Here is a 23,165-nt window from a genome sequence, read left to right as displayed (position 1 = left end):
ACCCACGGAACGCGACGGTTTCCAGAGGCGGAAACGGAAGATGGTGAACACGGAAAAACTCGCAAGGTAAATGGAAGAAGCTCCAAAATTTTCCTCTCGCGAGCTTGGCATGGCAAAACTGATTCGTTCGATTCAGAAAACTAGTTATCATTTACGGGATGATTACTTCTGCCTCTTGACTCGCGCATTCGATGATACTCGGGGGCTGTTTAAATAAGGGTGGCAGATGTAGACATATTTGTCGCAAGAGGGTGGTTTATACAAGGGGATCGTTCCATTTGATTTATCCTTAAACAAACAATATGATCTGTGTGCTGGCTGGTGTAAAAGCGACGTTTGGGTAGACACGTACTTTGTTTTCATTCCGTCCCCCGACGTAGGGGTCAAGAGTGATTCTTTGCCGATTTTTCGAACTACGACGCTTCCTTCACTGCAACGCGAATACACGCTGTCCACGCAAGAGTAAAAGCATCGCTTAAAATGGAGAAGGAAGGCTCGTGGGGGGGCTTCGCATAACAAGAGCCGCAAACAAATCACAATCTTCTCAAAATAATTGGTCCGCGCGAATCGGCGGATGTTTCATCGAAATTTCCTGGCCCGAATTAGCGAAGTTGTTACCGATCGCGTGGCCGAGGTTCTCATCGGGCTGAAATGGTCGCGTGGCCACGAGGGTACTTCTAATTACCGATAATAGCGGTAAAGAGAACGGTCAAAGTGTGATAGGGTGGTGGCGGACGAAGGGGGGGCTAGAACGAGACAGAGAGCAGCGGCAAAGGGTCAGAAACCAGAAGGACGGAGCGAGAAGGAGTGTGAGAGCGAGAGAGAGGGAGGACACGGAGGGGGTCGAGGGTGCGGCGCGTGGACGGGGGTGGTTTCGATGGGGCCCATCGAAGAACCCTTCAGTTATTCGAAACAACAAAGACCCGCCGGCACCCTCTCTACCGTATCCGCTTCCCCGGCAATCATTTACTCTTGCTGGAGGCCATCGCTCGTCACAATGGCCAAGTTATCCATCCACTCCGGCTACTTGCCCGGGAAACGACCACCGCCCGGGGCTGGCACTCGTCTTCTCCATCGCCTCCGCTCGGTTTCCGCGCCACCGACACAGAAGGAAACAAACACACGCCTACCCAACAGCCACCTACACCTCCGGTCGGCTTGACGGCCGAAGCGTACGCGCGGCGGCGGCGGCGGCGACGTCGTTCCGCTCCGCGCCGCTCCGTTCCTCTCAGCGCCGCCGCTCCTATCCGCTTCGCTCCGGCGACGTCCTCCGTCGAGTTACTTTGCGCCGCGGAGATTGTTCCGTGTACACCCGACGCTAAACGTCCCCGATCCCTTGCCCCTCCCTGCCGACGCTTCTAACGATCGTCGCGCTACCATTTTTCTCTCTCTCTCTCTCTCTCTCTCACTTACGACCTTCTCTTTTTTCCGCCTCATCCTCCTGTTCCGCGTCCTCCTACGCCTATTACTCTCCGCTCATTCAACGTACTCGCGCGATCATCTCCCTACTGTCTTTCTTTCATACGCCTCCTTTTGTCCCGGGCCGAGAGCGTCATGCAACACGCTCGGTTTGCATTGATTTCCGCCGGAACGGCAGCGTTTCGGACCCAGCCCCGCTCCTCGGCCCTTCGACCAGGGTTTTCGGAACCTGGGGATGATGCCTGGCTTGCTTTCCGCGGAGAACCGTCTCCGTACAAGCTGCAACCTCGTTCTTTTCTTCCTGGTATTACTGTGTTACTATATTCTTGAGTTCAGACTTTCTCCACGTTTGCACATCTGTCTGCATTAAATGTAGAAATTGCTGCAGTAGATCGTCAAATTTTATAGGTAGGTTTGGCGTCGGAGCTAGGTATCTTTTTTCTCGTTTTTCATTCTTTACATTAAAAACTTAGCGTGCGATACGGTGTAAATAGGTGAGCTGAACCGACTGCATTTTTACTCTGTGATCTTGGAGGTTCCTATTGTGGATGCTTGCGAGTGTAGTACTCTGTACAGTGACTCTACTGTAGCGGTATCACAGTTGCACTAATATTATTTAAAAGTAATGCGTCCGTGAACATTGACGGAAAAGTAAATTGTTAGCGCCACCGAAATTTTGTGATAGTGTTACCATAGTCGGTCTATCTTTCCTGCTTGCACCGTGTTATGAAGTAATTGCATAAGGGATGCTTCAACCGGTGTAAACAGATTCGTAATTCTCTCCGCAATATGCTGTGCTATATGTGTTACGAATACGGCCAATTGCATTAGATAGCTTCCACCAGGTAAATACTCAGCACTGGCATATTGCGCTACATTTTCCACGGAATTTTCCGACTAGGTTCCGTATGCTACGTAAATGCGCTGTGCTAGGAAGAATGCGCAGACATTAGGATTCCACGAGACCAGGACAATTCTATCTTCTTGGATATCGGCAACGATTTCAGCATAATAGCACAACTACCCCTGTCATACGAACTAGAATACCCAACAATGATCTGTCCCAGCTTCAGTCCAGTAACGACGACAAAAATCCTCATCCGCGACCGAGCCAATGCGAAACGAGACAAATCCGCCACGAAGAGTTGGACAGCAAGACAGAAAGAACTGGAGAGGCCGGAGTCGTGACCGGTGCACTTGATAATCGCGTCGCCGGAGTAGACAACTATGCCGGGGCAAGCCGTACTGAAGGCCGGTATCTCCGAATGGCCGGAGCTTGTCCAGGAAAACTATGTTCTCCCTTTTCGATCATCCCTTTTTTTATTCCCCCGAAGAACCGTTCTCCTACAACCTGTACCACGCATTAAGCCTTTTGTCAGTGATATCCGCTCGGAAGTGGCCGGAAGCGGACGCTCTCGATGCTCGTTCACGGCGAATCGGGATCGATACGCGCGGATGATAGAGAGGAGATACCGGGACGTTTCGTATGATGGCCTAAAAGAGCCGCGGGTAGGTGTAACTCGCGGGGTTCCAAGGAGCTTTGCCAACCGTATAAGGTTTCGAACATTCGAACAGGACAAAGCGCGCATGGACGGACCTCTGTCGCGCGTAAACACCGAACAGTTATCGCGAAGTTGGCGTCGGGTTTCCTCGCTGCCCGGGACGTGTTTCCTGTTTAACGAACACCGACCGAGGGCCAAATAAATAATCCGCGGACAAACGAGCGCGCAAAAATGCTGCGGCGATGCGGCGACGGGGTAATCAGTTCGCGCCGCAACGCTGCGACGTTTCATTTTTCATCCCCGCGGCGACGACGCCCCCGCTACTCTACCATTGTTCCTCGATCCGCCTTGGATCGCTCGGCCCTCTGAACCACTGTTATTCGCTGTTGTCTCCACCCCGTCGCGATTTAAAACCGACTCGGAAAACGGAATTTCATTCGCCGAAGGAGCTCCGTATCAAACGGGGTGGGTTTCGGTAATCCTTTGATCCAACGTCAGATTTAATGTAATAAGCATCTATGTTATACTGTTAATTAGATAACAGGCTGTTTCGGAGCATTTTTACATAATTTTGATCCTAGAATTTATAGACCGATTGAAATAGTTTCGTAGAACGAATTCTAAGGGTGGTTTTGTACAAAATGAATAAGCGAATTGATTGATCTCTTGAAATATTTTTAAGTTGTTAAGAAATGGTTGCCTAAGCTATTGCGTTTTTAGAATTACACTTTCATCGGTTGCTTTAAGCACGGAGTTAAAAAAGTAGTCTATACTTCTGAAATTACTTACGAAATAAGCAATAAATAACTCATTGCGCGTTTAAAAGATTTATTCTGACTTCGTTAGCTTTTCATGGGGAAAAGTTCATCAACCTCCTCGATTGCCGGACTCCTCGGCTCGGTGTTCCCACGGATTAGTTAATTGAAGGAAGCGCCGGGTGATCCGTCCGTGTCCTCCGATGCGGAGAAAGCGAGACATTTCAATAACTTTTTTGACTATCTCCGATCGAAACTCGTTTAATACCGATTCGCCCGCGATTCTATCCGATATTACATTTTGCTCCGAAAAAGCTTCCGCGCACAAAGGGTTACCATGCCGAACGTACACAATACATCAGTCATGAAATTCCCTTACTGGAAAAAAAAAAATACTGTTTCTATAGCCGGCGAACGTTAATATTCGAGATGAAAGCTCGACAGGTTTCCCCCAAAGAATACGAATGCCTGCCGGCCGAGTGTCACGCGACGATTATCCGCGAATTGCATTAGTACATTCGCCCGGCTTAATTGCATGACAGTTATTATCGATAAGTGATCTAGTTTGACCACCGAGCACGCCGTAATTGGAGTGCTAACGTGAAAGCCGCGTATTAGAATACTCTAACCTGATTCCGTGCGATGGAAAAAATGTTTTACAGTTGTAGTTTCAAGGAATTGAGATACTCGTGTCGCTTGCTCGGTGGCAATCAAATAAAAATAATATTTTTGCGATGGAGCCACAATGTGTCGGACGTTATTGAAATATTTTTACTTGGAAATAGAACAAAGTTTTCAGATGCTTATTATTAAACCTGTCATTTTTATAAAGTTTAATTTAATATAACAGAAATTTATTATGCCGACTTATTAACCTTCGAGGACTTAGCGCAAATATTTGTTTGGAAAGCTGCAAATATTTGTGCAGACGTTAAATTTAGTGGATTTATTGTTTTAGGGAAAATAAAAGACTAATATATCTTTGAATATAATGGAACGTAATATAAGACTTATTATATACGTGATTATATATCTTATTTATTAATCCGAACGACAAAGCAGCAACGTTAAAACAAATATCTACCCCGCGAAAGTCTTTGAGAATTAAGATTATTGAAGAGGGAAAGAAAGTTTCGCGCGACTCCTGCCCCATGCAATTAATGCAAGAAACTTTGCACAAGAATCCGCCGTCCAATTATCACATTATTCTTTCGTTAAAAATCATGATTTTTCTACTTCGTCTTCTCCGCAGCCAACCTCTAAATGTACTTCATATAAAAATTCTACCGGCGTAGCTCCTCCTCAAATAAAACTAGCAGATATTTAGCTAACAAAATTTACCATTGAAGCTATTCAAACTTAAATATCAGGCGAACGTTCGAAATGAGCATCGAGCTAATTTTTAGCTAAAATTCCCCTTTGTCTCTATTATCAACTCGCGAGTTCCGCGCCGTGGAAAAGAGTGCGCACGGGAAAGCGCATCGGGAGCTATCCATCCGAAAATTCGATTCTCGCGAGTGCGTTAATATTCGAGATGCAGGGCCCCGCGCGATTCGAGAGCAAAGAGTCGCGGAGCGTTTTCGGGCGTGCTCGCGGAATCGCGTTACGGTACGGGCGCGGAGCAGAGCGGATCGGCGTCCGGCTTCTATCCCGCAAATACGCTCGATGTGTTGTGTTATCGGCGGCGCAGCTGGTCCAGCCGCCGCAAAGGCCAGGAATACTTTGAAGCAGCAGCAGCGAGTCTTTGATCAGAATCTATCAAAAGGATTGGTTGCTCCATTGTGGTCCGCGTTCCGCGTCGGTATTACTTGCTATTGCGATCAGAAACGCGGCGGCAGCGGCGGAGAGGCGCGGCGTGGCGCGGAGAGGAGCGGAGAGGAGCGGAACGGCGCACAGCGTTCCCCGGCCTACGAATATTAACGTTCCGCGGGATGCGGCCCCCGGTCACAATGCGGCAGCCAATCTCTCTGATAGTAGGCACGAGAAACCTTTCCCGATCCGATATCAGGCTAACTAGTTATCGGGCCTCGGGTTTTCTGCCTTAACTCGCCTCTACTTTGCGCTCGTTCGCCCTCGGCTGCTGCTCTCCGCCCCGCGAGCTCCGCCGCCGCTGCCGCCGCCGCCCCACTCTGCCGAGAGTCAAAGCGGAAAATTGCAAAGTGTCCCTCCGCCCTCCTTTAATGAAGCCCGGGTCTCCTGGCCTCGATGCACTTATCGCAATTGCATTCTCCGTTATGCCACTGAATCAACCACCCACCGCGATGCTTCCGATCCGAGCAAGAACGAAAGCGTTCGCCGATACGAACTTTATTTCCTTCCTTTTCGACCGTGCGTGCGCCCGCGATTCTTTCGCCATTTTATCCATCCGTTCGTCCTTCAAACCCGTAGCAAGCTCGTTCTCGATATTATCGTACTGCTCTTTATTTTCTTGGCTACAAAAGACGTTGCGATTTCGATTTTAGGAGTCCCACTTCTTCACCATTTTATTTTTGAATAATTGCATATTTATAGGCGTTTGGGGTTGAAACATGAACGAGATTTGTATTTCATGGCAATTTGAATATAAATAATCTAATTAGTTTTAACATGTTTTCTTGGTTACAGCATGTCCAAATCTGTAACATAAAAATACTATTAAGTCGATAAAAACTTTTACTACTTAGATTTCCTTTTTATGGTAAAGACCTAATTGGTTGATCCTGTCTAATAGAGTACATTCATCATGCTCACTCTTATACAATAAGTTTATACAGATGGTCTGAAGATGCTCAGTAACCTAAATACAGTTCGGTCAGACGTAGAACTAAAAATAAAACCTCGCGTTTCAAAAAGATTCTCATTCTTTCAGCCCACAAGAGACTCTACTGATCCCAAAAATTTATCAACACTCTACGTATGTTCTCCAACCGTGTTTCAGTAAAAAGTCAAAATCACCGGTCCGCCATAAAATCGGTGTTTCCGATTCAAGACAGGTACGCAAACAAGGCCGCCGAATTCCGATGACGAGGCCGCCGGAAGCGTTGGCGCTTAGTCTGGCAGCGCTAGGCAGGTTTAAAGAAAAGGGAAACAGAGGAGCGATGACCCGGAAGCCGACGGAGCGCCCATGTTTATCCAAAAAATCGCGGATATCACCGGGTAACACCAGCGGAACAAAAGGAAAGGAAAAGAGGCGAAAAGGGTGCAGAGGATTCGGCGTCGGGAGGGAAAGAGCGCGCGCGAGAGAGAGAGAGAGAGAGAGAGAAAGAGGAAGAGAGGGGTTGGAGAACCAGCTCGGTTCGCGTTATAAAGAGCACGGAAACGCGACGCAGATGGGAATGTGGATTGTAGAGAGAAGGTAGAGCAAGAATCGAAACTCGGGGACTTTGAGATCCAGTCGATAAGGCTATTAGCATTTAGACGAGCTGTCGCCGGCGTCGTTTCACCCTCCTCGCCACCCCCCCCCCCCCCCCCCCCCCCCCCCCCCCCGCGCCCCGGGTGCACCGGGTGTCCCTCCAGCACGGCCCCTCTCTCACCCACCCCCTCCCCCATACTTTCTCTCCGCCCTTTTTACCCGCGTCCTCTTTCCCTCTTTTCCACCCGACGCGGCTCGGCTCGGCGCGGCGCGGCTCGGCTCGGCACGGCGTGGCGCGGCAGCTGAAATGCATACCGATGTATCACCGTCCCTCCGCCATTCCACCCTCCGGGGGCCCTCGAAATCCGCTCGCGTGTGCACACACAGCCGCGCTCGGCGCGGCCGGCCCTCGAGTATTAGTGTTTCGCACACGAGGGAACCGCAGCAGTGACTCCACCACCTTCTATTACCGGTGGATCGCGGCGGGTAAATGCCAGAAGAAGAGGGACGAGGAGGAAGGACGGAGAGAAGGCGACGGCCCAGGATCGGAACAGGAGGCAGGACGGTCAGGGAGAGGATGGTTTAACGCAGAAACCACCCTCGCGGGAAGGTGGCGCGTCTGTTGTATCCGGTCGCGAGTGCGGTCCAGGCCGAGGGACGCGTGTACGCGCGAACACGCGCGCGCGCTCGCCGCGCCGCACCGCGTCGGACGCTCTCGGAACACGCTCGCGGACGAAAGCTGGCTGGTCCATCTCTCCGGCAGAAGATACTTATTAAAGGCATCTCTGCCGCAAGCACGCCCGTTGCCGTGGAAACCTGACTCGACCACGCGTGTACGTGTACAAGCGCCCCAACCGGTGCGAGCGTGTGCGCACGATATGACGCGACCGTGTGCCTAGACACGTGGATACCTGGATACGCATACGTGTGCTCGCTTGCTTGCGCGCGCGCGCGAACGAGCGAGCGAGCGAGCGAGAGCATGATCACACGTCGAGGAGCCCGTACGGAGGGAACAGTCGACGCCAGAGAAGAGGGAGGAGGACAACGACGCGTACACACCGAGGAAGAGTCATGCATGTATGCCAGCACGGCGTTTCAACGTTCCTGGTAGGGGTGAAACAACCCTCTAATAGCCGGGGCGGCGCCTATACCCAACCCTAATAGCCCTATCTCGCCCTCGTCTCCGTCTCTCCGCCTGTCCGTCTCTCCCTCCGGCTCCTAGAGGAACGAAGCGTCCTTTCCTCTTCCCCTCTCCCCCCCTCTCTCTCTCTCTCTCTTTCTCTCTCTCTTTGCCGCCTTTCTCCTTCTTCCGTAATTTCCTCTGGCATCGTCTACGTCCTCTTGCTCTTCTTCTCATTTTCTCTCGTCTTAGGTTCCTCTCTCTCCACCCCCGTTGGCCACGATTCGCCGCCAGGGTCCCCGCGTGTCCTTTCCTTCTTCCGCCTCGCGACGGTGTGCTCCACCACCGTCCCCGGCTCCTCGGTCTTCTCCGCCCGCAAACCCCGCTGATACCTCCGTCGCCGCTCGCTGTTTGTTTATCCGATGCCTTTTCACTCTCTATTAGTCTCTCGCGCGCTCCTACATTTTCTGATTAGCCGGATGTCGCGCGTATACACGCTTTACCTACCGCACCCGATTCCGCGCGCCGGCTTTTCTTTGAACCGGAGGCAACCAGAGAGCCATCCGATCGATCGCGTCACTCCCCCGCTCCCACCCTTCCAAAGCACGCTACGCCTCCCTTCCAGACCGTCTCTCACCCCCTTCTGTCCTCGCGCTCTCTTGCTCTATTTCTCTTTCTCTCTCTCTCCCTCTTTCTCTGTTTCTCTCTCACCATCTCTCTCTCTCTCTCTTTCTCTCTCTCACTTACCCCACAGAACCATGTCCCTCCACGTTTGTCTCCTCCCGATTCCCGTTCTCTTTCTCCCTCTCCCCGTTCCGCGTCCTCTCCATCCTCGTCCTCTCCCTCCGTTCTCTTCCGTCCGTCCCTTTTTTCCTCTTTTCGGGCGCGCGAGCCTGTATGCCCGTTCTCGCTCTCGAGCCGCCCCGCTCCTCCGCACGGCGATTCGCGTTTTCGTTTCCGCAATGAACGGTCCTTTGGCAACGGTCAACCGTGCTCGCCGCCAGAATAGACCGGCCACTGACCGCCATCGAGAATGTCTTTATCTCGCGCGGCGACCCCCGACAGCCTCCGACAAGCCGACTCTGGAAAGGAGAAAATTTGATCGCGCGCCTTTTAACCGGCCGCGCGCGTAGCACACGGGAATGGTAAATTGTGCCGTTGTTTCTTCCTTCTCGGGGAATTTTGTTTCGACCCTCTAGAAGTACGATAGCGAATTTCAAGAAATAGATTTCGGGTGGCGGACGCCGGATCGTTTTGTTCTTTTAACGTTTCAGTTCTCAGGGATCGAAGAGTATCGGATTGGTAGCGAGCTTATAGAAATCGGCGGCCATGATACCGTCGCTATTTTAATCGGTGAATTTACTTTTTCATGCGAAACCTTTAAGATAAGCTACTGATTAGTTAATTTTCGTAACAACGATCTAATCGCTTCGTTTACGAGAGTCTACAAGAGACTCGAGTACGCATGTGCTGGCACATAATCAGTCAGTTTTGTCCCCGCCCATACACGTGGCGTTCTGTCATTGGCCGCAGCGACAAGTACCTCGTTCACCAAGGTTCTCAGCTCGAACATCTTTGGTACATCATATGCAAGCTTTATTAATGTGCCCGGACAGCCTCCGGATGAGATCGACAAGAAGAGAGCCGAAGAATCCAGGTCGAAAGATCGGAGAGGATCGTAGGAAGCAGCCGATCGCGAAAATTCCTCGGAAAATAGTGGCGGTCCGTTAATCGGCAGAAACCTCGAGCTCGATTTAGCCCCTCAGACCGGGTCCGCGGGTTGGAATTTTCCGAATCGAGCGGGCGCCGCGCCGAGCGAGACGGCGAAGGGGTTGGGGGCGGCGGGGCGACGGGGACAGGGGCAGGCCCGTAGAAAATCGAACGAGTAGGCGTCGGGACGACGATTCGCCGGAGCGTCGACGAAGCGCTCTTGCACCTTTCTCTCCCGGCGTTTTTTTTTTTCACGTGCGGTTTCATTTAGCCGGGCGGCAATATCACGGAGACCCAGTCGTAGCTTCGTGTAGCCGCTTTCCAAGCTCCGCGACCGGTCCCCACCCCTCCCTCCGCCCGCCGCTCCCGACCCCCCCAGGTTTTCCTGTCTCCTCCTTCCTTTCATGCCTCCTCTTTGTTCCACTCTTTCTTTCTTTCGCGCGCGTAATCATCGCGAGCGCAAGACTCCATTTCAGCCCTCCCCAAAGAAGTCGGCCGCCCCTCCTGCCCCCCCGACCGCCCCCTTTCTGCTCCTAGAGTTCCACACCCACCCGCCCACCCCCGCGCGCACCGACTTCTCCGACGTCCCTGTTTCTTGCTCGGTTTGCCAGAAACGGCCCGAAACTCAAATCCACCGGGGACTGTCTTTCGCGCGCGCGTTAACCACAAACACGGGCGCGCGCCCGCGCGCGTGTACGTGCACACGCGTTTGCATGCGGAGGGAGACGCCGTTCTAAAGTTTCCGCACGACCAACGCCGGCTCCCGCAGTTCCGCGGATTAATACGGAATGGAACCGGGAACATTTGACCGCTCCGGGAACCGAGAAGAAATGGAGGAGACTCGGCGGCGACCCGGCCGTTTCTCCTTTTTCATCACTCGGATTGCGCTTCTTGTTAATGCCTCTCTGTCGCGGGGGTTTTGATCACGAAGTCAGTTAGATTTCCCGGCAGCTCTTCTGCCACAGTGGATTTTGCTCTCGCGGCGAAAAAGAGAACACTGGCCTTTTTCGGTTTATTTTTGGAGAATTTTCTCGGGAGAATTTAGGGGTTGAAAGACTGCTAGGCTGATGGGACATGATCCTTGGGGTGTTTAATTAAGTAGCAATTTATTAGAGAATTATTTTGGGAATGTAGAAAAATTTGTTCATCAAAAATAGTTCGAACTCATCGATCGTCAGATTGCAACAGTTGCACGCCGAAGTAGACGACAATATCGATTAGGTTAAAAAAGTTCATCGATCTCGCGTGTCTAATTGTATGGAAATGCCGTTTTATAATGTATTACGTTCCACCTTCTTAATGTGCTTTACAGAGAGACAAACTGAACAGAACCACATAGTAACTAAAATATTTGCTGATCAGCAATATTTCAACTTGTATTTCGCGAAAATAAACCCACCCCTTTTGTAGACACCCATATAACGTAGCAACGACGTTCCACAACCCTTAAAGCACCGCAATACAATTTCCATATAAAAGATCGTGATTTCAATTTCCCAGGGCCATTGCGAATTTCAAAAGGCCGGTTCGCGTTCAAGCGAGTGTGCGTGTACCCCCGGCGCACAAACAGAAACAGCGAGACGGAAACGCATTGCGGGGGTGTGCGTCGAAGCCTCAAGTCTCGCGGGTCGAAACTACGACTTTTCGTGGGATCCTCGTGGCCCAACGGTCTCGGTCCGAGGAATTTTTCCGGCTTCGGCCGGGTCCGGCTCAAGAACAGTCGAAAATACACCTGGAAAATGTATGCGTAAAAAAGACAATGGCGGTGGGAGGCCGGAGACGCGTGGCAACTTCACAGACGCGGTTAATTTGCTGGAAATCGCTGCCGACTTTCCGCCGCAATTATTACCACGAGCGGGATTTCAAATTTCGCAGACTACGGTCTGCGAGCGAGCCGACAATTCGGCAAATGCGTTCGAAACAGATAAATGCAATTCGTAAAATTGATAGAAACACAATTGAGGAAAATTAGTTTCAGCGCCGTTACAGTGATCGGAAAAAATTCATTTACGCATACAACACATTCACCGACGATGATTTCTCGTTTAATTTAATTTGCTTAGCGTAAACGGGCCAAATGCTCTTTCAATTGTTCTATAAGAATAAGAATAGAAATGAAAACGAAAACAGTATGATAACAGGGTACAAAGCAAACACAAATTGAATATCTTAGATAGTGATTATATAATTCTTTAGAAATTTCAATTTGTAAACCGATTGTTAAATAGCAGCACCTCGATCGCCTATGAACAGGTTAATTACGAATACTCGCGTAGAAAAAGATGTATAAGCATCCCCCAGCCGGCGACACAATAATTAACGATCTCGGTAATACGTTTCCGATGGGTAAAGCGGAAAAATATTTAAAGACCGTAGACAAGCCGCGCGGTGAACGATTAAAATAATCTTCCATCGGAGAGGATTTAAGGAAAGCTCTGTTAAAAATCTTGAAGCGCTGATTAAAAGAATTTGCCGGCGCGGATAAAACAATCCTGTCCCGTTACCGACCGGCATTCGAATTAATATTAATAATCCAAGCGCGCGCGAGAGAGAGAGAGAGTATCGAGCGAAAATTCCCGAACGCTTCCCGAGCGAAACAAAAAGAGGCGAAATAAAAAAGAAAGGGAATCATCTTGAATGAAGCAGATCAATCTGAGCCATTGCGCGCCGGCTGCGTCGGCGGTGCGGCGTCGGGCTGCGCGCGTGTGTGTGCGTGTGCGTGCCGCTTTTATTCGACGTTTTTTATTGGTTTTAGGAAATGCAGGTGCTTGTATTATGGATGCGGCGTAATGTTTTCCCTTCTCGCGGAACGAATATCGAAGATTGAGTTTTCCCTTTTTCTTTCGGCCGGGCTTTTTGCTCGCGGCGCGCCGAAACGCCCAGTGCTTTTTCAAACTCGTTCGATGGCCGACCGGCCGGTAGGCGGGATTTTCCGTTTAAATGGCTTTTTAATTAATCGGGAGATACGCCATTCGTTACCGAGGGGAATCGCGAATAATTATTACTCGTTTATATTGACGAATAAGAAGCGACCGAGGATACCGAGCACCATCATCGCAGTTTTCGTTGTTCAAATGGATCGGGCGAGCGAGCGCGCGCGCGCGACCGTGCTCCCGTGCCGTATCGAGAATTTCGATGATAGGGAAGGCTCGCTTTTACGCGGAATGATATCGCGTTCATAATATGTCGGCCAATTTCTGTTTCCTTTTGTATTAACATTACTGTTGCGTATCGTAACGAGCCCGCGCGCGCCGGCCAGCCTATTTGGCGCAAAGTATTGTTTACTTAATTGCACGCCCATAAACGGACCGCCGCGTGTTTTTAATTAAATACGTCTTTTTTCATCGAACGGCCCGGCCTCCGGACGTTTATTAAAATAATCATAATGCACCCGACTGCAAATAAATCCGCGTACATTATATTCCCCGGACGGAATAACAATGTCTTTTTGTTTAAAACAATGTATTTTTTTTTTTCGTTGCCCGCGCCGTTCCTATCATTCGATCTTTCCCGCGGAATATTAAATTCCAAGACTCGACCGGGTTTTATGAACATTAATCATCCAAACGATTACATTAATTAATGGTAACAAGGCTGTCCGAAAATTCAATACATTTTTGTTTATTTTACGGCTGTAATCACCAGACTTTGCGTTCCTGGAGGAAACAAAAAGTTGATGAAATCCAGAATACGTGCAGTGATAAATTATCGGCACTGACAGATGATGTTGTTCGATATAATTTGTTGTTTACACCCATGTGTGACAGTCAGAATGTCTGGGAACCAGAAATATTAAGATTAGTCAAAGAGTGTACAAAATAATTGCCTCTGCATAATGAACGTAACTTTTTGCAGCTAGATTGCAGAATTTATGCACTTATGGCAGAAACGATTAAGGACGCTCTTAACTCTTAGAGTACGAAGGGTTGGCCACCCCAAACGATAAACTTACCTCATGATTATAAATAAATTAATAATAGAAAGCCACTGATAAGTTTTTATACGGAATTTAAAATAGAACTCGGCTACTTAAAGGGAAGAAGAGATAAAGGAATTATTAAAGAAAAACTAATCTGGGGGACTTAAAGACCCCACTCCGTACTTTAAGGGTTAAATAATTTTCATCGCTCTCGATTTGAAAAAAAAAAGATTTTATATCCTCTATAACTGATGTAAGACATCTTCATAGTGCATAAAAATGGTGCTAGTAAAATATTGACGGTAGAAAATCGGTATAAACAAACGCATCGCGGTAACAACCGTAGAATTAATAAAACCCTCGGAGCTTCCCTTAAATTTCTCAGACGGGTAATTGACCCCTCAGCTGTTCAGAAACTCCGGGACAATTACTTCAATTTCCTTAACAAAGATACCGCTGGAAAGAGAGATGCTCGGAGAAGAGCAGTCCTTAACTCACCGCTGTCCCTCGGCCGGTGGTGGTGGCAAAGCACCATGCCGGGGCTATTTACGAAAGTTACCTAATTTGACCGGCACGATTGTCCTTAGGGGATACACTCGCCCTCGTCCATTAACACTACCCCCGGCGCACGTCCCCGAAATTTAGATCGCATCCCCGGCGTCGCCAGTCAAAACGTGGAAACGCCATTATTGACCGCAACATCGGCGTCACCCCTCTCGTCGGTGTCGTAGCCACGATTTTAATTTATACTCCTTCGAGCACAGCAACACCCCCTCCGCCCGACCGTGTCCCGTGGCTCTTTTCGAACTGTCCCTCGACCGTCCCCTTTTCTGACCGCAGACGAGCCGACCGATAAATACTGATAACTTTCGGAAACCGGCCATAGTGTCGCGTGGATGTCGATGGTTTTATGTTATTCGTCGACGTCCAAGAACTTTCGCAATAATGCGAAACTTCTTCTTCAAACGGCGATGGGTCTAAGGGGGTGGCGAAGGGGTGAATCGCTGCGGCGACCACGGAACGTCCCGTGCCATTGCAGACATTTTTATTATCCTCCACGCACTCTCGTATTCTGTCAGTACAGGGCATAGATTTTATTTTAGGGGCTCGGTTTCGTTGCGTGCGAGAGTCTAGAAATGTTTGTTGTTTGTTAAGAATAGTTCTCGAGGGTCTACTGTCCGTATTTATGGTAATGCTGTAAAAATGTTCATCTGTGTTTTCAAAAATTGTTATGGAGTCTTATTGTTACCTTGTCTTATAATAGACAGTAAACTTTATGCACTTGCCACGAGATTGAATACGTGAAATACGAAACTGCAGGCTCACTAGAAGATCGAAAAACGTTGTTAAAAATCTTTCTGTTCGCTTAGTAAATTGTGAAGATTAAAGTATTAGGTCGTGTAATACGAACTTCGGATTTTTGGTCAGCCTAAAGTCTAGTCTTTCGTAACATTTTCGGAATCTCAGTGGCTCTATCGTTATTCCATCAAACAGCTTTTCATTCGCAGTACTTCTGACACCTTCAGCGTTAGAAAATGATGTTCGATATAACTCGCGTTTAATTTCTTCTCCCTCCGTCGATTCGAAGGAAGAAGGAACGTCACGTGATCGAACACTGATAACGCGACGCCTCCGCGGCCGTAAAAAGCGGAAGGCGACGGTGACCGAGAAGATCGATCAGCTCAACAGCCATGACATAAAGCCCGTTTAATGAGGGATACACGGTGGAACAGGTCTAAATAAAGAGTGAAGAGACAGAGAGAGCGAGAGAGAGAGAGAGAGAGAGAGAAGGAGAGAGAGAGAGTAAGAGAGAGGAAACAGAGGGACAAGCTTAAGGGGAGTAGGAAAGAAAGTGGAATCGCAGGAGGAGCGGTTAGATAACAAGCGATTAACGGCGGTCGCAGCTTAAAACCGTGGAGGAAGGGCGGGACATAATGGCGACGAAGGTAAACGAGGAGCCCCGAAGGTCGTGGAACAAGGCAGCGAGAAGAAAAGCCTCGGGTGAGCTGGTTGGCTGCCGGCTTTTAATACCTTACATTAAACCCGGCGAGTAAGCGACTAATTACTTGACGCCGTTCACAGTAAACGCGAATTAAAAGAACCCGTAGCTCATTTTCGTGGATGCTTTGTCTCCGTGAGCTCTCATCCCCCTCTGGCCGTCCCTACCGCAGAGATGCAGCCCCCGCTCGCGCCACTTTCGCCCGGGCTAATCTTCATGCGAAGACCGATCGTAGCCCGAAGCACGAATCTCGGCAAAAGGAATCCAAGCTTCCAATTTTCTTGTGAATGCCCGCGCAAATTCTGCCGCGGCCCGCCGCAGATTAAATGCTGGATCGGATCGGTTTGACGATCTAGGACCAGATGGAGATAATCATCGCGCGTCGGTATTCGGAGTCCTAAACTGGAAAGCATTCGGTCATTTTTAGAAGATGATATTTTTTGGTCGAGAATTATTATAATATTAGATTGCGGATTTGATGCATTTGCGAACAAATTGAGCGTGTGCAATTTAAAATGGCGAAAAGATTATACGGAATTGAAAGGGACAAAAAATTATTTTCTGTAAATTGTAATGATTGAAAAAAGGAATAACTTCTTGTTGGGTTTCTACTGCATCCAATGAGTACAGGAGATTTTTATTTTGCATGAAGATCCGCAATGAAGTTACTTCTGGACTACGATAGCTAATTTATGTGAATATGTTACTATTGCAAGAAGAATTTCTGGAAAACACTGAATGAAAAGTGTAATTAGTTGAGAAGATTTTAAACTCCCTTTATACAGAGCATTTTATTTTACAGTATTGACATATTTTCCCACAGGTTAGATTCTGAAAACTGTAAAGAAAAATTAAAAATAAACGAACTTTATTTTGCTAGTTTCATATGTTTCAATAATTCGTGTGTTTTAATAGGTAATAACGCAATTTGTATGCAACACTACTGTACGAATCAGCGATGATTTCGACCACCACTGAAACTGAACATTCAACTATCCAAACATTCGCGCCTCCTAATTGATTATATCGTATTTCCATTAACCTTTCGATAAACTAAAAATTGTCTTCAGTCTATTGTAAATATAGAATTTAAATTTCAAGAGCTGCAATTTATCGTCCCTGCAATTTTGCAAGTTCCCTGTTCATTTCCATCACAATATCCAAAATCCGTTGTCCAATTATTACAGTATTAACGCGGCGTTCACCGAAATGCGCTAGTGTACAGATTACAAGGGGGTTAATCTCAATCCGATCGGTCACGGGCGCATCCGTTACAGATTCCCTCTTAGTCCACGATCGAAGGAGAGAGCCCGCCCCGGAAGCTCACCGCAGGCTCGACTCCAGAATTCCGTGTAAAACGGCCGGTCTCGCTGGTTTCAAGTATCCAGCGACCGCGAGGACTTAAAAACCGCCCTCCCAGAAGACTCGCGGGGCAGTCGTGCGCGAGATCGATTCGGGAATCGATCTCCAGGTGCGGGCCGACACGGTGCGGCTCGGCTCGGCTCGGCTCGGCGCACGGTCTAATTACTCGGCAAAGCAGATTCACGTTCCCCCGGGGGCATAAAGGCCGGACGAAACGATAATACAAATCGGCCGTGCAAAAACGGGCCGCGATCATTGTTGCGGCGAATGGTAAGAGTATAAATTTCACAGCAGGTCGGCGGCAACCGATTCGCCGGCAGCCGACGCCGCGCCGCGCCGCGTTGCGTCCGACGAGGAAGAAAAGCGAGCGGCCGAATTGGAGGGAGACGGAATCGCGAGGATACCGATCTCCCCGCGCGTCCGACGGAGACCGAGTGCTAACAGCCGAGGGTGACGGAGAGAGAGGGAGCACAAGCTGCAAGAGGATGGTCGCAATATTCCGGCGAAACTCACGCAGTTCGCGGATGAGTGAGTAGTTCTCTCAGCAGTATAATGGGACCCCCTGCGGTAGCTTACCTGCATCATCGACTAATCACGCCGGATAATAGGGAACAATGGCGCCCCGTGAAAAGTGAAGCATACCCACCACTTACCTCCCTTTTCACTCGTCTCTGTCTTCCTCCGGTATCTTCTTACCCCTCCTCGCTGGCCAGATGCGTCTCTCTCTCGATCTCGAAAAGATCGTTCCCGCGAGCCAGACTATCCCTCTCCCTCTTTCTCTCTCCTTCTCTTTTTCTCTCCACGTTTCTCTCACCCCCGACACCCTTCACCGTCCATCCCCTACCACGCGAAGGATATAATCCTCTTACGCACCGGGCACAAAGTAAAATACAGACAACACAAGGCGGCCCGGCCGGTTCCGTACCCAGTATTACGCGTAGCCACCACGAAAAAGTGTTCCGGGGCCCATGGACCGGCGAAATTCCGGCCGACTTGCACCCTCCCGCGAAATCTCTTAAGCGGCTGCCGATTTCCGAACACTTAGGAAAGCGCTGTTCACGCAACTGAACAAGGCTGTCCGCAATGTATCGATTTGAATCGGCGATCTGCGAGGACGCAGCCCTTTGTCAACATTCGAAGATTATGGGGGATCCGCCTCGGTAGAGAAGGCATTGTGCCGAATTGTAATTATTTTTCGAATTTCCATAGTCTTTGGTAGTCGAAATACATTTAATTTCGTACTTAAATTTATGAAAAAATTTTTGTAATAGCTAAATGGCTATAGTCTAGCTTAAAATTGTGTCTTAACCGTTTGCACTCGGCGCCATCATGGATGTTACCTACCAGCGCTTATGAACATTTATATTATTATATAGTATACGATGTATATGTACATAATATTGTTATAATAATATTCGATTTATATGAGTTTGTAGACATCGAGAAATAGTTGCAAATCGCTAATAAACTTTAATGTTTAGTCATAGACTAGAATTACGATGCTCCCTGAGAGCGGACAACCGAGTGCACAGGGTAATGTAATTTTTACATGTCGAAATGTTTAAGAGACAAGTTAAATAAATGATAAAGTTACTGAAAGTTGTCTCAAAAATGAGTTTGGTCAGCACACTCCTTGTTACCTACAATGAGGAAAATGACTAAATTTAATTACCACTCTGAAATTGAATTATGTACAGTTACAATGTGGCAATCGACGTATTGGTGTACCACATGCTTCAATATTTACCCAAACCAACCAATTAATTTGATACCAAAACTAAACGATCAAAGAATCCATTCTCACAATTTACTTCACCGCCCAGGTAGATACATAACCCAAAGGACGTACGAATTGAGAGCAGCCGGATAAGCAGTCTTTGATAGCCGAAAAAAAATGGCCAATAGTCCCCTCGAATCGCTGGAGCGACCCCAAACAAGCTGACACCCCGCGGTCCAACAAACAATCCGGCAATAGGCTCATTAGAATTAGCTGGAACTAGTTCGGTATCTTCTGCCGGCTTCGCATTCTTGTTCCTACCCTCACCTCGGAGCGTTCCTCGAGGGGTTGGCCAACGGTTTCTCGTTACCTCGGCAAGGGCTGGCAGAGGGAGACACGTAAATACCGGCGCATGTAGGGCCGTCTGCTTTGTAGAATTTTTCTACCGTTCTTCAGCGGCGATCTCGCGCGAGGAACCGACGCGTTTGACCCTTCTGCCGGTCGTCCGTGTAATCATTTTCCTACTTTCGCGTCACTTCTCCCCCCCCCACCCGCCCCCGCACGCTTCCCGCCAACGAAATCCAGCCCGCTTTTCTGAGAGCTTTTGTGGCCTTCCGGCTGGCTCCGCGAGCGGACCGGCCCATTATGCTACGCACCTCCCGCGTTTTGTCAACTTGACTCTGAAAAGAACGCTGGAACGGCCCCTTCGGACTCGTTAGCCCTGCCGGAGGACCATGGATCTCTGTTCGAGGGCGACTCGGAGAACACCGTTCACTATGGTGTCTTTTGCCCGGCACCGAGATCAAACCTACCCCCGAATTCCAATCAAAGATTCGTCGAGATTGGCGGCAGACACTGGATGAAATAATTTAAGAAAGTTCCTCCTCAGTGCATAATACATCTCGTCTTGGAACAGACACATTTATTGCAACGGACTCCGTAAAATCCTAGAACCCAAAATGGTTGAAATGGCATCTTAACTAACGATTCATGACATGTCCATATGTGGTGCAATTTCGTGACTACTAGTCTCGCAGGGCTTTACGTTCTTGTGTACGTCTTGCACGTCCCTGTGCTTTCCAATAAATTCTATGAAATCCGTTTTCAGAAACTTAACTCAGAGAGTCGTGCATCACTGGAAGCATCTTCTCCATCGAATAAAATCCTAGAGAGCGTTCAGAAACAATCTGCTCAAGTTCGAAAATTAAAGTACTAAACAAAAAGTTGATATTTCATCGAATTTTGTATTTTCTCATTCTTCTATTAAGTTTATTTAAAAAATAAAATTTAATATGTCTTATACGAAAAAAAATACAATAACCGACTCCACTACCCTTCTCTTGAGTGAAATACTTGTACACGGAAATTTTCGAACCGCATTTAAGTAAATATTTTTCCCCGGGTTCCTAGCATTCAGTACAGGATTGTAAAACCAGGGTGTCATTAAATAATTTCCGCGGCGCGTCATTGTCCCAGCGCAGTGAGCCGAGAGAGGAGCTCGGTCCCGCGTACGACAATGCTCGTTGCCGTCAAACAGAGGCCTATGAATAAGATCGTTCAAAGATCCGTGGCCAGAAGACAGCGACGAGGCCACCCTTCGCGATGGCACGAATCGCCGGATCCCCGCCGGGAGAACAAAGAAAAAAGGGAAACCAGACCGAGCGGGGTATCACGATGGAATCGCACGGTCCACTCTTAATTTCCGTCACCGGTCGCGTATTTAAGCTGGCGCGCGGGGGTTGTCGGTGCCGGGACACGGCGGGCTGCAGCGGAGCCGGGCGGGAGTGGTCGGGGTTCCTGGCTCGGAACGAGAAGCTCACCCCCGCGGCCGGCTACGTGCTCGGGGTATTTGCACGCGCGAATACGCGGCTCTGATACACCGACGCGCATAATGCATGTGGTTATAGAGAGCGAGAAAGGAGGGCCGGATGGGAAGAAAAAGAGGGAGTTGCTCGAGGTGGGCAAAGCAAGAGAGCCGGAGAGAGATAGAGAGAAAGAGAGAGCGAGAGAGCGAGAGAGCGAGAGAGCGAGAGAGAGAGAGAGAGAGAGAGAGAGAGTGAGAGTGAGTGAGAGGAGAGAGGGAGACAGAACGCAAGAGGTGGAGAAGAAGAGAGAGAAGCAGTAGATTAGGTGGGTACATCGCGCGACTGCGGCGAGGACGTTGGTATAGAATACGGATATAGGTGGTAGCAACTGCCATCGTATCACGGTGGTGGGTAGAGAGAGAGGAATCGAGAGGAAGAGAGAGAGGGGGCGAGAGAGAAGCGCAGCTAGGCGAGAGGGAGCGAGCGAGAAGCAAGACCGGCGAGGCAAGCTGAAATGGAAGGACGGAGCGAGAAAGGGGTGCGAGGGGCTGCGGAGGGCGTCGAGGGGGGTAGGCTATAAAGGCTAATTGGTTAAAAGCTCACCGCTGGCTGCAGGCTTAAATCAAGATCTTGGAGTGTTATAATGGATAAGTAACACGGCCAGGCACTGCCACCAGCAGCGGAGTTGTGTGTTATCCCCACCCTGGCGTAGGTAGCCTCGGTAAAGCACCGCAGCCACCCCCATTCGCGCGATCCGCAGGATCGTCGAGGGCGAGTATCTTCCGAGTTAAGGACGACGCGGCTCACCCGATTGGCCCGCGCCTACGGCTACCCCCGTGCAACCCCCGAGCCGGCCGCACTCCGCCACGAGTCATCGATCGCGCCACCACCCTATGAGGAGTCGCGAGAACCATCCCCCACGGAAACCCATTTGCTCCGCCCCGCCCCCTGCCCCTCCAACAACGACACCCCTTCCGGCAACTTGCGGCTTAGCCGTCCTACGTTACCCCTCCACAGGCGAGCAACCACCGACACCCTTCTCTCTGTCCACCGTTGGCGTTCATCCCTCTCGCGCCGACCAACTCCCGGTTCGTCTGTCTCCTTCGGCAGTCTATAGACCGACTACTACCCCGCGACTCTCGAAGCGTGACGCCACGCTCTTTCCTGCTTCCGTCGACCCTGTCTCGGTCTCCTCTTTCTCGCTCCAACCCCGCTACCCTCTGCCATCGGCTCTCTCTCCCTCCCTCTCGTCTTCTCTCTCTCTCTCCCTCCCTCTCGTCTTCTCTCTCTCTCTCTCCCTCTCTCTCTCCTCCTCTCTCCGTTCGCCGTTCGCCGGCTGTCTTCGTCCGATCGCGGCGCGCGTTCCGGCTGCGTACGCGAATGTTCGAGTAAGGCCCTCGTTCGTGTGACCTGTGGTTTCTCCGGCGTTTTCCTACCCTTAGTGCGAGCACAGTGCCCATCCGCAGTCCATCACTCGCCACGACACGCAAACACCGCGCTAGCACAGCATACCGCGCATCGAAACGCATTTGCGCATTTGCCGGCGATTTACGCGCAGTCATCGCCGTCGACCGTCGGTGTCCACCCCCGAGTCCACTCTCCGTGTATGTTTGTTTCACCCCCTATCGACGCCGAGGAAACCAGTGACACTTTACCCCGGTACGAGCCCCGATTCGAATCTCATTTCGAATTCACGATTCGACCGTCGGTGCTGACTCCGGGATCGAGATCATGTTTGGTATCGCGGTGAACGAGGACCCGGCCGAGTGATTAACGATCCAGTGGAAGGGAAAGTGACTCGAGGAAGTGACTGCCGGTGTTGCTCTTCGCGGTTTTACACGCACGGCAGGCAACGTTTCCGTGGACAGTCGAACCGGAGAAAGAGAAAGAGACAGAAAGGGAGAGGAGAGAGTGAGAGAGAGAGAGAGTGAGTGAGAGAGGGGCGAAGGAGGAAATCGTAGAAGGAGAAGCTAGAGAGGAGAAGAGGAGAAACGACGGTGGCAACGGCGACTACGTGTCGGATCGGTAAGCGGTGGTAGGAGGTGCTGGCACACGGAGAGAACGAAGAAGGGGAGGCCGGTTGAAGGACGAAAGAGAGAGAGAGGGGTGTCGCGCGAGAGGGTGGCTCTCTGGGAAGGGTGGGCCCTCCAAGTGTCTTGTCTCCTATCATCCTGTCGTCCAGGGTATCGCTTACGAATGTCGCGCGATCGAGCGATCCGTCTCCGATCCACGACGACAAGGGACCTCCGGCCGACGGAGGCGTCGCGAGCTGCCCGCTAGCCAGCCGACGCGCGACGTTCGAGTGCCGTTAACCGAGAGTAGACATCGGCATGCGACGGGAGGGACTGGGATCGTCGTCGTCGTCGTTCCGCGTGTCGGATAGACCTTGGACCGTCGGGTCGTCGACGGAGCAGCGATTCTGACCAGCCGGCGGCTCCAGGGAGCAGATCGTGTTCAGTGACGAGTGTGTTGCTACCGGTGAGCGAACAGTCGAGGGAGCCATCGTGCCGTGCTCGAGGATCCCGG

Source organism: Augochlora pura, chromosome 3, assembly GCF_028453695.1.
Source record: "Augochlora pura isolate Apur16 chromosome 3, APUR_v2.2.1, whole genome shotgun sequence".
Lineage (NCBI taxonomy): Eukaryota > Metazoa > Arthropoda > Insecta > Hymenoptera > Halictidae > Augochlora > Augochlora pura.
This window is presented reverse-complemented; position numbering follows the sequence as displayed.